Source organism: Rattus norvegicus, chromosome 1 (assembly GCF_021556685.1).
Source record: "Rattus norvegicus strain SHRSP/BbbUtx chromosome 1, alternate assembly SHRSP_T2T, whole genome shotgun sequence".
Taxonomy (NCBI): domain Eukaryota; kingdom Metazoa; phylum Chordata; class Mammalia; order Rodentia; family Muridae; genus Rattus; species Rattus norvegicus.
The window spans coordinates 80,202,104-80,216,775 of NC_141534.1; the positions used below are offsets into that span (position 1 = coordinate 80,202,104).

At 47.0% G+C, this 14,672-nt stretch overlaps 1 pseudogene; it reads right to left on the reverse strand.

The window, feature by feature from the left end:
- Positions 1-4,882: 4,882 nt before the first annotated feature.
- On the reverse strand, positions 4,883-5,359 carry Atp6v0c-ps2 (ATPase H+ transporting V0 subunit C, pseudogene 2; annotated as a pseudogene).
- Between the last annotated feature and the right edge of the window lie 9,313 nt (positions 5,360-14,672).

A 14,672-nucleotide genomic window follows, 5' to 3' on the forward strand; every position in this document is an offset into this window, starting at 1 on the left:
CCAGATTTGCAGGGTAGATGGCAGAAGACCCCAAGGCTAGGTTCCAGCGCTACCAGCATGTATTTATTGGATACCACTGTATACCAGACCTCAGAACCCAAAGCATGTATTTATTGGATACCACTGTATACCAGACCTCAGAACCCAAAGACAATGAAAATTCCAGAGATGGGCTCAAGGGCAGAGATTCTCAAGCTGTGAGTGGAAACCCATTTCAGGGTGTGTGTGTAGGGGGGGGGGAGTCAATGATCCTTTCACTGGTGTTCTGTGTCAGATATCCTGCGTATTGGATATTTACATTGCAATTCATAACAGTAAAAAATTACAATTATGAAGTAGCGATGAAAATAATTTTATGGTTGTGGGCCACCACCACATGAAAAACAGTATTAAAGGGTCACAGCATTTAAGAAGGTTGAAAATCACTGCTCTGAGATCTAGGAGGAGGTTAAAAAGGGGCCCAAATATCTGGGTGTGATGGTACACACCTTTTTTCTTTTTTAGTTATTTTTAAATCTATTTATTCACTTTACATTTCAATATCAGCCCCTCTCCTCCCAGTCCCCCCACACACAAGTCCTTCCCCCAATCCACCTTCCCCTTCTCTTTTGGAAAGAGAACTCCCCCTTTGGGTGTCATCCCCCAACAGCCCCCCTCCCTGCCCTTCAAGTTGCTGGGGGACTAGACATATCCTCTCCCACTGAGGCCAGCCAAGGTAGTTCATTTAGGGCCACAGGATCCACAGGCAGGTAACAGGCTCAGAGACAGCCCCCACTCCAGTTGTTGGGGGACCCGTGTGAAGGACAAGCTGCTCATCTGCTGCATGTATGCGTGGGCCCTAGGTCCAGCGTCTGCTCAATCTTTGGTTGGTGATTCAGTCTCTAGGAACAGTGATGCACACCTTTAATTCCAGCACTTGTGGAGACAGAGGCAAGTGGATCTCTGAATTCCAGGATAGCCTGGTCTACAGAATGAGTTCCAGGACAGCTAAGTCTACACAGAGAAACCCTATCTAAAACAAACACACAAACAAACACCCAAACAAAAATGGCCCATTAAGTAAATGTGTCATGGAACATGGTAATCTCAGCACTTGAACAGCTGAGACAGGGGCATTGTTTGGAGTTTGGGGCCAGCCTAGGCTACACAGCAAGTCCCAGGTCAGCCAGGCCTACACACCAAGATCCTGTCTCAATCAGAATAATGAAGAAAACAGTAAGGAATGGAACTACTGTGTGCATGCACCTAGAAAAGAAAATTGAGGGGGAAAGACCACACAGTAAAGAGCAGCCGAGGAGGTGGCCAGGCCCTATGGGATAGAACCCACAGAAGCTTGCTTCAGAGACTGTTTTCTTTCTTTATATTGTCCATGGGGGTGATTAGTTCCTTCCTGACCCTCTCTTAGACTAACGGTGTGAGCCACTATGCCCAACAGAGAGCACACTTTCCTTACCATCAATTTTGTTGACAGTGATGAGTGATGACGATGGTAGTTATGGTGATGGTGGTGACCTTGGTGATGATTGGTGCATTCTTTTATTTGGGCGGGATATGAACACCTGCTCCCCTTCCCCACACAGGGCTCCAAAGAAAGATTGCAATTTCATGAAGATTCAACTTGGCAAGACGATGAGATTATTGAACCTACTTATAGAGCAGAGGGAGGAATAACGTAAAGGAGCTTGGGAGATCCCAAAACAGTCTCAATACCATCGAGTCTCTCCTAAGCATGAAGGATGACTTCTAATTTATGTGCACTGGTATGATGGTGTCAGATCCCCTGGAACTGGAGTTACAGACAGTTGTGAGCCACCATGTGGTTGCTGGGAATTGAACTCAGGACCTCTGGAAGAGCAGCCAGTGCTCTTAACCTCTGAGCCATCTCTCCAGCCCCTCCCCTTACATTACCTTCCATGGGTATACTCTACCATCTCCTGAGATCGCAACACAACGTGAAGCTGTGGTGAAAATACACACGCCTAAGACAGAAGCACAGGAACAAGTGTTTGGAAACTGAGAACTAACAGTCCTCCCATCTCCTTCTGCCTGGGAGCATCAGTGAACACAGTGCCAAGCAGCTCCTAGAAGTGGCCACAGCCTCTCTGACAGATATGGCAGTGCCTGCTATGCTCAAAAGACAGCATTACACAACAGTGATGGTGATGATGGTGGTGATGATGGTGGTGATGGTGGTGATGGTGGTGATGGTGATGATGGTGATGATGGTGGATAGTGATGATGGTGGTGGTAATGGTGGTGATGACAGTGGTGATGGTGATGATGGTGATGATGGTGGTGATGGTGGCAATGGTGATGATGGTGATGATGGTGATGATGGTGGTGATGGTGATGATAATAGTAATGATGGTGATGGTGGTGAAGATAGTAGTGATGATGGTGATGGTGGTGGTGATGGCGGTGATGGTGATGATGGTAGTGATGGTGATGTTGATGCTAGTGATGGTGGTGATGGTGGTGATGGTGATGATGGTGGTGATGGTGGTGGTGGTGGTGATGGTGATGATGGTGATGATAGTAGTGATGATGGTGATGGTGGTGAAGATAGTAGTGATGATGGTGATGGTGGTGGTGATGGCGGTGATGGTGATGATGGTAGTGATGGTGATGTTGATGCTAGTGATGGTGGTGATGGTGGTGATGGTGATGATGGTGGTGATGGTGGTGATGGTGGTGATGGTGATGATGGTGATGATGGTGGTGATGGTGATGATAGTAGTGATGATGGTGATGGTGGTGAAGATAGTAGTGATGATGGTGATGGTGGTGGTGATGGCAGTGATGGTGATGATGGTAGTGATGGTGATGTTGATGCTAGTGATGGTGGTGATGGTGATGATGGTGATGATGGTGGTGATGGTGGTGATGGTGATGATGGTGATGATGGTGATGATGGTGGTGATGGTGATGATAGTAGTGATGATGGTGATGGTGGTGAAGATAGTAGTGATGATGGTGATGGTGGTGGTGATGGCGGTGATGGTGATGATGGTAGTGATGGTGATGTTGATGCTAGTGATGGTGGTGATGATGATGGTGATGATGGTGGTGATGGTGGTGATGGTGATGATGGTGATGATGGTGGTGATGGTGATGATAGTAGTGATGATGGTGATGGTAGTGAAGATAGTAGTGATGATGGCGATGATGGTAGTGATGGTGATGTTGATGCTAGTGATGGTGGTGATGGTGATGATGGTGATGATGGTGGTGATGGTGGTGATGATGGTGGTGATGGTGGTGACATAGTGATGGCATGTACAGTTATGTGACATTTATCATGAGTCAGACACAGAACTAAGCAAATTCAATATGGACCCATAATCAGTTAGTACTCCCTCACAGTGAGTGCTAACCGGTTCAGCTCCACGCCAATCCTGGAAGGTGGATGCTAATTAATCCTCACGTTAGATGAGGAGATTGAGGGACAGAGAAGTAAAGGGCTTGACCAGCGACCTACTTTCCTTTTTTTTTTTTTTTTTTTTCGGAGCTGGGGACCGAACCCAGGGCCTTGCGCTTGCTAGGCAAGCGCTCTACCACTGAGCTAAATCCCCAACCCCGCGACCTACTTTCCTATAAAGAGGTGACGTCCTCAGGAAATTTTGGGCCCATGTTTGAGTAAATGGGAGCCCAATACCCCAGCTTTGCTTCTCCCAGGATGTCCAGCCCCGGCTACACTATCATCATCTCATACCACCAAAGAGGAAACCGGTTTCCCGGACAGCCCAGAGCTAACCTCTTAACTCCCAGAGACTCTCAACAACCTCTTTGGATGTTCCCCTCAATCCTGTCCCCGGGGACATGGGATGCCTTTTGCAGTTTCTTAGTCTCGATGATTAAAAGAATAAATAAAATAGACTCAGGCACTTGAGAGCTATAGTGGAGATCGGAGCAGCCACTGAGAAGAGATGGAAAAGAAGAAGTGCTCTCTCGGTTACACGTCAGGAAATCTAAGCAGCCAAAGTCTGTCACTACATAGCAGCGAGAGAGTTATTGAGGCATAAAGTACATTTAAAAAAAAGATTTATATATATATATATGTATATATAAATGTATATGTATAAGTACACTGTAGCTGTCTTCAGACACACCAGAAGAGGGCATCAGATCCCATTACCGATGGTTGTGATGTGGTGGCTGGGATTTGAACTCAGGACCTCTGGAAGAGCAGCCAGTGCTCTTAACCACTGAGCCATCTCTCCAGCCCATAAAGTACATTTTTATCAAGAGGATTGTTCTATTTTGTTTTGTTTTGTTTTGTTTTGTTTGAAACAGGGTCTCATGTACCCCAAGGTGACCTCTGATTCACTATGTATTTGAGGATAATCTTGAATTCTCTTTTTTTTGTTCACATCTGAGAACTTTTATTGGACACAGCTGGGAGCCAGCTCTGAGGAGCACTGTACCCTCCACCCTGGCTGTTCAGGGCTGTGGGGAGGGTGGCTCCATCTAAGGAGTCTCAGCACCAGAAACCCCACAAGGCAACAGTCTACAAATGATTGCGGTAGAGTGGAGACACTGCATAGTGTCCATGGACACAGGAATAGGTCAAATCTTTTATAAATAAACATCCAGTAAACAGAAAAATGACAACTCTAATTCATTCTTATACACAATAGGGTGCTGGGTGGGGTGACCAGAGACTGACAAAGTCACTGGTCAGGGGCCTGAGTGGGAGATGAGTGAACTCATCCACAGCATGGGTCAGTAGCGGCAAGGCGGGACAACAGACAATAGGCACTAGGACACTGCACATTTACAAGACCAAGTACTGAGGGGGCAGGTTTGCGTGTGTCAGGCTGTTCCTTTGGAATGAGGAGGAGTGATCTTTACATCCTATCCTGTGACTGGTGGTAGACAAAGACTACTTTGTGGAGAGGATTAGGGCCACAGTGAAACCGTAGAGGCCAAGCACCTCCACAAAGATGAGCATCAGGATCATGGTCACCAACAGTCGAGGCTGTTGGGCAGTGCCCTGAACACCAGCATCTCCGACAATGCCAATGGCAAAGCCAGCAGCCAGGCCACCCAGCCCCACACTCAGGCTAGCAACCAGTTGAAGAAATCTCTTGTAGACAGTGATGCCATCAGTCAGGGAGTCAGTGATAAGTTCTGCCACCGCCAGGCTGTAGATGGCGATGATCCCAGCCATAACCGCTGGACTTCATGACCAGCTCTGGCCTCATGACCGACATGGCTGCGATGCCAGTGCCACTCTTCGCTGTGCCATAGGCAGCTCCCATAGCGCTGAAGACCATGGCAGTCAAGTCACCCATAACACTGAAAAATGAAGAATATTGGGGTTGTTCTTGATGTCAGCCATGTCTGCAAGCGGGGAGGGTGCAAGCTCAGCGGGTAGCGGCGTGACAGGAGAACAAGCACGGGTGAGTGAAGATTCTTGAAGGGAAGGCGACCAACCTTGAACTCTTGATTCTTCTGCTTCTGCTCCTGATTCCCGAGTTCTGGGATTACAGGCATATGCCACCAGGGAACCTAGGGTCCTGAGCATGCTACATAAAAAGTTAAAAATAGTCAAAGGGGGAGCACTAGAAGGCTAAGCAGATAAACGCGGCTACCACAAACCCTGATGACCTGAGTTCAATCCCCATGACCCATAAGAAGATGGCCAGGAGACCAATAACTTCACAAAGTTGTCCTCTGATCTCCACACACGCATATGGTTGGGCACTTGTGCCCAACCGTACACAATAATAACAACTAATTTTTTAAAGCACTCTATGGCCTAGAATTATAAGCATAAGCATATCCACCCCATGCTGGGCTCTGTCTTTGCTCCCCAGGGTCCCAAGCCTCCCACATAGAAGCCTTTAGGCACAGGTAGCAAAAAGCGCTTTCCCCTGGGCTCTGCCTCAGCCTAAAAATATCTAGGTCAGAAGTGGCTATCCTCAGCATTTTCCCCCACAATGCCTCATCCTATCCCCAGGTCCCCCCTCAGGCCCTGCTTCCCTGGGGATTACCCCGTATCCCTGCTAAAAAATGTTGTCATCTTATTATAAAACATTTCAAACTTGCAGAAAAGTTTCAGGACATTGTCTGATGGGGTGGGTCTCAAAAATGTGTGTGTGTGTGTGTGTGTGTGTGTGTGTGTGCATGCGTGCACGAGGTCTCAGTGCCAGCCAAGAGGGTCAGGAGTTCAAGACTATATATAGAGTTCCAGGGCAGCCCGAACTATATGAAATCCTGTTAGACAGACAGACAGACAGACAGACCTAGGCCAGCAGCAGCAGCAGCAACTCAGCTTCACCTAGGACTTGTTAGGAACATGATTTCTCAGGCCTAACACTAGACCTGCATAACCAGAAGTTGGGGTGCTAGTTAGGACCCTGTGTCTTCTGATGTGTACCCAGGGCTTCAGTGTCAGAGGATGTGGGGACTCAGCACCATTCTGTCTCCTGCTACAGCCTTAGTTCTTCTCTGAGATTGCACTTGGCTAAGCTGGGATTCTTGCCACTGCAACAGAAAAGAGTTTCAGGAGAAGTCAGTACAAAATAAAGTCAGAGTTTATTGGGAAGAGATGTTTAAGCATGGATGCGACTAGAAAGGGAAGTTTTGGAAAAGGACAGTCTTCATCCACGTATAGGTGTGGGCTTCTCAAGAGAACCCAGCGTAGGGGCTGGGGATTTAGCTCAGTGGTAGAGCGTTTACCTAGGAAGCGCAAGGCCCTGGGTTCGGTCCCCAGCTCCGAAAAAAAGAACCAAAAAAAAAAAAAAAAAAAGAGAACCCAGCGTGAGTGCCTAGCCTGCCTGTCTGACTTCCTTCCTTCCTTATTCTCTCTCTCTCTCTCTCTCTCTCTCTCTCTCTCTCTCTCTCTCTCTCTCTCTCTCTCTCTCTCTCCTTCTGTTTTATGTGACTGAGTCTCATGATTCTGGTGGCTTTTGAAGTTACATTGTTTAAAGGGATTTTGTTGTTGATTGGAGACAGGGTCTAATGTATTCCAGACTGGCCTCAAACTCAATATATAACTGAGGATGATCTCAAACTCCTGATCCTCCTGCCTCCACTGCCCAAGCACTGGGATTACAGTATATACCATTGCATCTGGTTTTTGTGGTGATAAATATAGAACATCAGCCTTCATGAATGCTAGGCCAGCATTGTGCCAACAGAGTTCCTTCTGTAATGGTTCAAAGGGCTATTTATTAAATTGGGCTTTGTGATGGTTTGTATATGCTTGGGCCAGGGAATGACACTATTAAGAGGTGTGACCCGGGGCTGGGGATTTAGCTCAGTGGTAGAGCGCTTACCTAGGAAGCGCAAGGCCCTGGGTTCGGTCCCCAGCTCCGGAAAAAAAGAACCAAAAAAAAAAAAAAAAAAAAAAGAGGTGTGACCCTATTGGGGTAGGTGTGTCACTGTGGGGTGGGTTTTAATGTCATAGTCCTAGCTGCCTGGAAGCCAGTATTCTCTTAGCAGTTTTCAAATGAAGATGTAAGACTCCCAGCTCCTCCTACACCATGCCTACCTAGAAGCTGCCATGTTCCTGCCTTGATGAAAATGGACTGAGCCTCTGAACCTATAAGCCAGCTCCAATTAAATGTCCTTTGTAAGAGTTGCCTTGGTCATGGTGTCTGTCCACAGCAGTAAAACCTTAACTAAGGCAGGTTTTTTGTTTTGTTTCGTTTTGTTTTTTCTAGACAAGGTCTCTCTGTGTAATCTTAGCAGTCCTGGAACTCACTCTGTAGACCAGGCTGGCCTTGAACTCAGAGATTCCCCTGCCTCTAACTTCTTTAAAGGCATGAGCTACTACCACTTGGCTCAAAGGACTTTTACAATTACATTTATTGCTGTGTGTGTGTGTGTGTGTGTGTGTGTGTGTGTGTGTGCACACGCACACACACTATAAGCATGCCACAGTATGTATGAGGAAATAAGAGAATGATCTGAGGGTTTTGATTCTGTCCTACCACATGTTCCCTGGGGATTGAACTCAGGTCATCAGCCTTGGCAGCAAATATCTGTACCTGATGAAACATCTCTACAGCCCCTCTTCATCTATTAGTAAAAATATTTATATGTGAATATGCATGTGCACTCATTAGTATATGTGGACCACTGAAAAGACTAGAAGAGGCATCAAAACCCCCCAAAGCCAAGTTATGGATGGTTACGAGCCATCATGTGGGTTTGGGGAACTTAATTCGGGTCTTCTGCAAGAGCAGTGCCTGCTCAACCTAGTCCACTCCTCCACCTTTCTTCAAAGGCAAGGCTGTCTGGAGGAAGCTTTTGAACTCCTGATCCTTCCTCGTTTACCTGCAGAGGCTGGGATTAGAGGTGTGGACCATCACGCTGGGTGTTAGTCAGTGCTGTGGAGTCCAGCCCAGTGTGTGGTGGTTTAAACGAGCTGTCCCCCATGGTGTTGGACATTTGAACACTTAGTCTCCAGCTGATGGCGCTGTTTGGGAGGTTTGAGAGGTGTGGCCTTACTGCCAGAAGTGTATTCACTAGAGGAGAGCTTAGAGAGTTTAAAGACTCGAATTTCTAGTTTGCTCTCTCTTCCCTCATGCTTACAGTAAAGAATGTAGCTCTCAGCTTCTGCTCCAGCCACCGTGTCTGCTGCATGCTGCCTCTGCTCTGCCACCATGGACTATTGTCCCACTGGGACCGGAAGTCAAAACAACCCTTCCTTTTATAAATTGTCTTGGTTGTGGCATTTTTATCATAACAACAGAAAAGTAGCCAGAACACAGGACTTTGTGCATTCTAGGCAAGCACTCTACCCACTGAGCTACACTCTCTGCTCCTGTTTTTAAATAAGTCTCCCAGGCTGGCTTCGAACTTGTAATCCTCCTGCCTGTTAACTGGAATTCCCAGGGAAGGGAGGAGCCTCTGAGCCTGGTGTGTTATGTATCTAAAATTCTAACACCCAAGGGAAGGAGCCAGGAAGACCCAGAGCTCAAGGACAGAATCAGCTACATAGTGAGTTTGAAGCGAGCCAACCTAGGATACATGAGGCCCTGTTAAGAAAGGAAGAAAGAACACACTGTAGTAAGAATGTTGAAATTTTTATTTCTTTTAAGAACACACAAATATTACAAGAACGTGCTTTTGTTTCAATCCTGTGTGCGGAGATGGGGTGTTTTGGACTGCACTTAGCAGCTGACTGTGATTTGCCTTCTCTTCTAGCTAAGGCACGGTTTTGCCCCCTGCTGGTAGTTGCTGTGATGACGTATGGAATTCTGCAGATTTTTCAGAGGGTATACAAATGCTAGGCCACCGAGAGGCAGTGTGGGTTGTTTGGGAGTTTGGTTGTTGTTGGTTGTTGGTTGGTTGTTGGTGGTTGGTTGTTGGTTGTTGTTTGAGGCAGTGTGGGTTGTTTGGGAGTTTGGTTGTTGTTGGTTGTTGTTGGTTGGTTGTTGGTGGTTGGTTATTGGTTGTTGTTTGAGGCAGTGTGGGTTGTTTGGGAGTTTGGTTGTTGGTGGTTGTTGGTGGTTGGTTGTTGGTGGTTGGTTGTTGGTTGTTGTTTGAGGCAGTGTGGGTTGTTTGGGAGTTTGGTTGTTGGTGGTTGTTGGTGGTTGGTTGTTGGTGGTTGGTTGTTGGTGGTTGGTTGTTGTTTGTTGTTTGAGGCAGTGTGGGTTGTTTGGGAGTTTGGTTGTTGGTGGTTGTTGGTGGTTGGTTGTTGGTTGTTGGTTATTGGTTGTTGGTTGTTGGTTGTCAGTTGTTATTGGTCACTGTCTCTTAAGTAATCGTGTGTGAAGAAGAAACAACAAGAAGAAAAAAAAATAGATATCCTCACAGCAAAGATCAAACTTGCCTCAAGGAACTTGATGTCCCCAATCAGCAGGAAATAGTGTAATTAAAGATGTCGCCCCCATTTCTGGCCCTTCCCTTATTCAGAGATCTCTCTATCCTGTTTTCTCTCTTGTCTAGTGTTAGGGGGTTGAAAGGGTGGAAGAAAGGAGAGACACACAACAGGCACAGACACACAAATCAAACTATTATTTTTTTCAAAGAGGGGAGCAGCAGCTAGAGAGATGGTTTAGCATTAAGAGAAGTTACTGCTCTTTCACAGTGAGGAAGTTCAAGCACCACTGTTGGGGGCTCACAAACACCACCTGTGACTCCAGCTTCAGGGGGTCCAAAGCTCATTCAGGCCTCCACGGGCAAACACACACAGTGAGACATGGTCATGTAAGACATAAATAAGATAAAAACAAATCTTTTTTTTTTTAAAGACAGGAAAATAGATGGAACTGGAAAATATATTAAATAACCTAACTCTAGCTTGGAAAATCAAACACTGCATGTTCTTTCTCAAATGTGGATTCTGGCTTTCATTTTTATGCATGTGTATTGCGTGGGAGAGAGTGTGGGCAGAGGCCAGGAAACTAGAGAGGGACCCCAAGAGGAGAAGATGCTGTAAGGAAGGGTGTGGGGAGGATAATAGAACACCTGTGAGGGGAAGACTGTGGGTGAAAGAGCACAGTGGGGAGGATTGGAAGGAGGGAACAAGAGGATTTACAGATCAACCTAAACTCAGTGAGCACGAAATGTCATAATTTTCACATTGATAAGCCAATTAAACAACAACATAAGATTCCCACAAGGGCTAGGGGGGCCATCAAGATGTTTCCATGAACAAAGATGCTTACTGCCAAGCCTGATCACCTAAGTTTGGCACGGTCTGGACATGATCTAGTAGTTAAGGGCACTGGCTGCTCTTCCAGAGGACATGGTTCAATTCCTGACACCCATTTGGAGGCTCACATCAGCCTGTAACTGTAGTTCCAGGGGATCAGACATCTTCTTCTGGTCACTTCAGCACTGAATCATCTGATATACAGGCAGACATACACCCAAGATTTTATATATAAAATCTTGAGAGAGAGAGAGAGAGAGAGAGAGAGAGAGAGAGAGAGAGAGAGAGAGAAAACAAGCCAGGCATGGTGGTGCACACCTTTAATCCAAGCACTCTGAAATTAGATGCAGGCAGATCTTTGTGAGTTAGGAGTTCGCCTGGTCTACAGAGTGAGGGAGTTCCAGGACCCCCCAGATCGACATAGTAAAACCCTGGGCAGGGGTGGGGGTAGAAGTAGGGGTTGGTGAGAAGAAGGAGGAAGAGAAAAGGAAAGGAAAAAGAAAGTGTAAGATATCGTACAGGTGAGGGCCGGTACAGGATAGAATGAGGCCTGTCATTGGACAAGTAGGAAGACTGGAACGGAAAGGGAGAAGAGAAAGAGTAGCTGCCGGAGAACATGGAGGCTGACGTTAAGATTCCACTCTGTGAGGGTTAGGGATTTAGCTCAGTGGTAGAGCGCTCGCCTAGCAAGCGCAAGGCCCTGGGTTCGGTCCCCAGCTCTGAAAAAAAGAAAAAAAAGATTCCACTCTGTGTAATCTTACACAGGTTGTTATAAATCTTCTTAAGGGATGGATGTGTACAGGACTTTGTATGTTTAGGTGGGCAATTATATCTTATCAATTGAATCAGAGGTTATTGTGTTGTGTGTTCTTTCATGTGCAGATTTAAGTGTAAGAGAGCGTGTGGCGGCTGGGCTGGGCTGCCACGGAGTTGGGATATGTGTTTCTAGCATGGAAACCTGCCTTGGGAACTAGATAGGTAGAGAGATTGCTGCCAGGCTCAGAGAGAGGCCTTTGGCAGTTGTGATAGGAAATGAAGCAGAGCAGGTGAGATGCTTTGCTCATAGAGATTAAGATATTTTTTTTTGATTTTTATTTTATTGTATATGAGTACACTGTAGCTGCCTTCAGACACACCAGAAGAGGGCATCAGATCTCATTACAGATGGTTGTGAGCCACCATGTGGTTGCTGGGATTTGAACTCAGGACCTCAGGAAGAGCAGTCAGTGCTCTTAACCACTGAGCCATCTCTCCAGCCCGAGATTAAGATATTTAGCAGATATCTTGGGGCACTGCAGTGCCAGACCTAGCGGGAATAAAAGACAGCCCACTTTATATAATTTTACAACAACAGGAAAGAAAAGGAAATGGAAAGAAAAGGCAAATGTCATCACTCCAGTGTTAAAGAGTCTATAACGTTAATTGGCAGGTGCTGGCTTCAGTTTCCTTAACAGCTATTCATACCAGGTACATTAGTGCCAGCACTGAGTCTGTGGCTCTTTTTTTTTTTTTTTTGGTTCTTTTTTTTCCCCGGAGCTGGGGACCGACCTGCTGGGGAACGAACCCAGGGCCTTGCGCTTCCTAGACAAGCGCTCTACCACTGAGCTAAATCCCCAACCCCTGAGTCTGTGGCTCTTGCCTGGGGTAGAACGCCTGTGCCTGGCATTTCAGGAGATCCGTGAGAAGTGGGAGAACCGGCGACACTCATTCATAACACAGGCTCCCCATCAAAGGCAACCCCTCGGGAGTCCCTACTCCTGTACTCCCTCCCTGGCACAGCCGTGGATGTAACTCAGATGATGGAACACTTGCTTGGCCTGCATAAAGTTCTGAATTCAATCACAGTGCCGTGCAAATCTGTACAAAAATAGAATCTGGGAAAGTAAACCGAGCCCAGGCTCCTTTCTTGGACCACAGTTCCAGAGCCTTCTAGACTCAGGGCCCACCTCTGGTGCTTGTACTTTCCTGCTTTCTCCCTTCTTTCTCCCTAGGGGCATCTCAGCACAGGCTGCTTCCTTCCCACACTGCCCTCTTCTCTGCCTGGTGTCTGCTCTGTCTCAAAAGTCCCCAATTCCACTGAGCATTGCTATGGGTCAGGCCCAGGACCTGATGTTAGGACCGTGTAGACAAGATTCCCCACCTCATGGAGCTCAAATAGGGGGCCAATTGGGTTAACAAAAGTGTGAAGTGTGACAGAGTAGGCCAACTGAGCATGGGAGGACAGAACAACAGACACCCGCAGCTCAGATCATGTGTCCACACAGGGCAGAAAGGAGTCCCAGTCTGGAGTCCGCAGGAATCCAGCGTAGAAAAGTCACAGGAACTTGGAAGTGAGTGTGTGTGTGTGTGTGTGTGTGTGTGTGTGTGTGTGTGTGTGTATCCGCTAATACCCAAGGACCTGCTGAGAGCTTCAAAGAATAACATAAATTTTGAGTTTCTGATTGGAGTAAGTGCTGTGACCCCGAACGCCAAGCAGAAGGTGGGTATGGAGAGGTGAGGACTCTACAGTCAGGGACCGCACATGCAGAGGCCCTGGCATGGGCCCCTGGGAGGCCAGTGTGGCTGGAGTGCACACCAGGCAGGATGGGGAGAATTTAGGGTGTGTTTTTATTTTTTATTTTGTTTTGTTTTTGTTGGTTTGTTGGAGTTTTTTTGTTTGTTTGTTTGTTTGTTTTGGTTTTGGTTTTTTGTTTTTTCAATCTTTTAGTTTGTTTCACTTTGTTTTTGAGGCTCAGTTTCAGGATGCACTTGAGTTCACTGTACTGGGGAGACCAACCTTGAACCTCTGCTGGTCTTTCACTTCCCAAGTGGGGACATTACATCCCATCCCATATCCCCCAAATGTATCCGGTGCTGGATACTATTCACCCTGCCACCTGAACTACACTTTCAGTCTTATGTTATTTTTTTCTTTGTGGGACAGTGTCACATTCTGCGGCCCAGACTAACCTGGAACTCTATGTAGATGTAGGTCTCCCCCAGATGATCCCACCACCCCTCAGCCTTCCAAGCGCTGGGTTTACAGTCTTTTTTAGCCACCATGACTGACCCTTTTCTCATACCTTCAAGGTAAATAAACTCTCCTGCCTCCACTTCTGAGTACTTGAGGTCATGGATATTAAGCTACTGTAATCAGCTTTTGTTTTCTTTCTTTTTTTTTTCTTTTTTTCTTTTTTCTTTTTTTCGGAGCTGGGGACCGAACCCAGGGCCTTGCGCTTGCTAGGCAAGCACTCTAACACTGAGCTAAATCCCCAACCCCCAGCTTTTGTTTTCTTATTCATTGAACTCAAGGTGATCCTCCAGCTTCCGCTTCTAGAATGCTGGGATTACAGGCCTGAGCCACCATACCAAGCTTATATATCTGGATGGAGTAATCCTGTCCCTCTCCACCCCCATTTCTAAGCACAGTGCCAGTTTATTGCATAGACCGCCCAAGGAGACAAGTCCTGAACTCCTGGAGAAAGAACTTACTAGCAAGCAGTGGGGCTAAATGTCCTTAGATGTCTTATGAGGCATGTTCTTTCTTTCCTTTGCTTGTTTTATGGGTTTTCGAAACAGGGTTTCTCTATGTAGTCCTGGATGTTCTGGAACTCACGTTGTAGACAAGACTGGTCTTGAACTCAAGAGTTCTGCCTGCCTGAGTGCTGGAACTAAACATCAGCGCCACAATGCCCGGGTGTTGATTTGGTTGACAGGCTCTCACCATGTAGTCCTGGCTCGTCTCGAACTGGAACTACTCGGGCTTCAGCCTTCCTAGAGCTAGGTTTACAAGAAAGCATCACTTCTGCCCTGTCGCCCCGGATCGAGTGGACGACGCCAGGCACCTTTCCCTTGCCAAGGTAGAGCCTCCTGTGATAGTTCTCCACCCTCCCTCCGGGTTAGAAGCTGAGCTCTCAGCCAACGCTCTCCTTTCGTGGATTTCCATTGGTCATATCCTCTGCCTCTCTGCCTTCTCGAGCTTCTACATTCCAATCGAGTTAACAGGGTGGAGTGGGAAAGAATGAGGCGAGCGCCGATTGGGTGGCTCGGCCTTGGAGGGCAGAACAGAGACCCGCGGCTC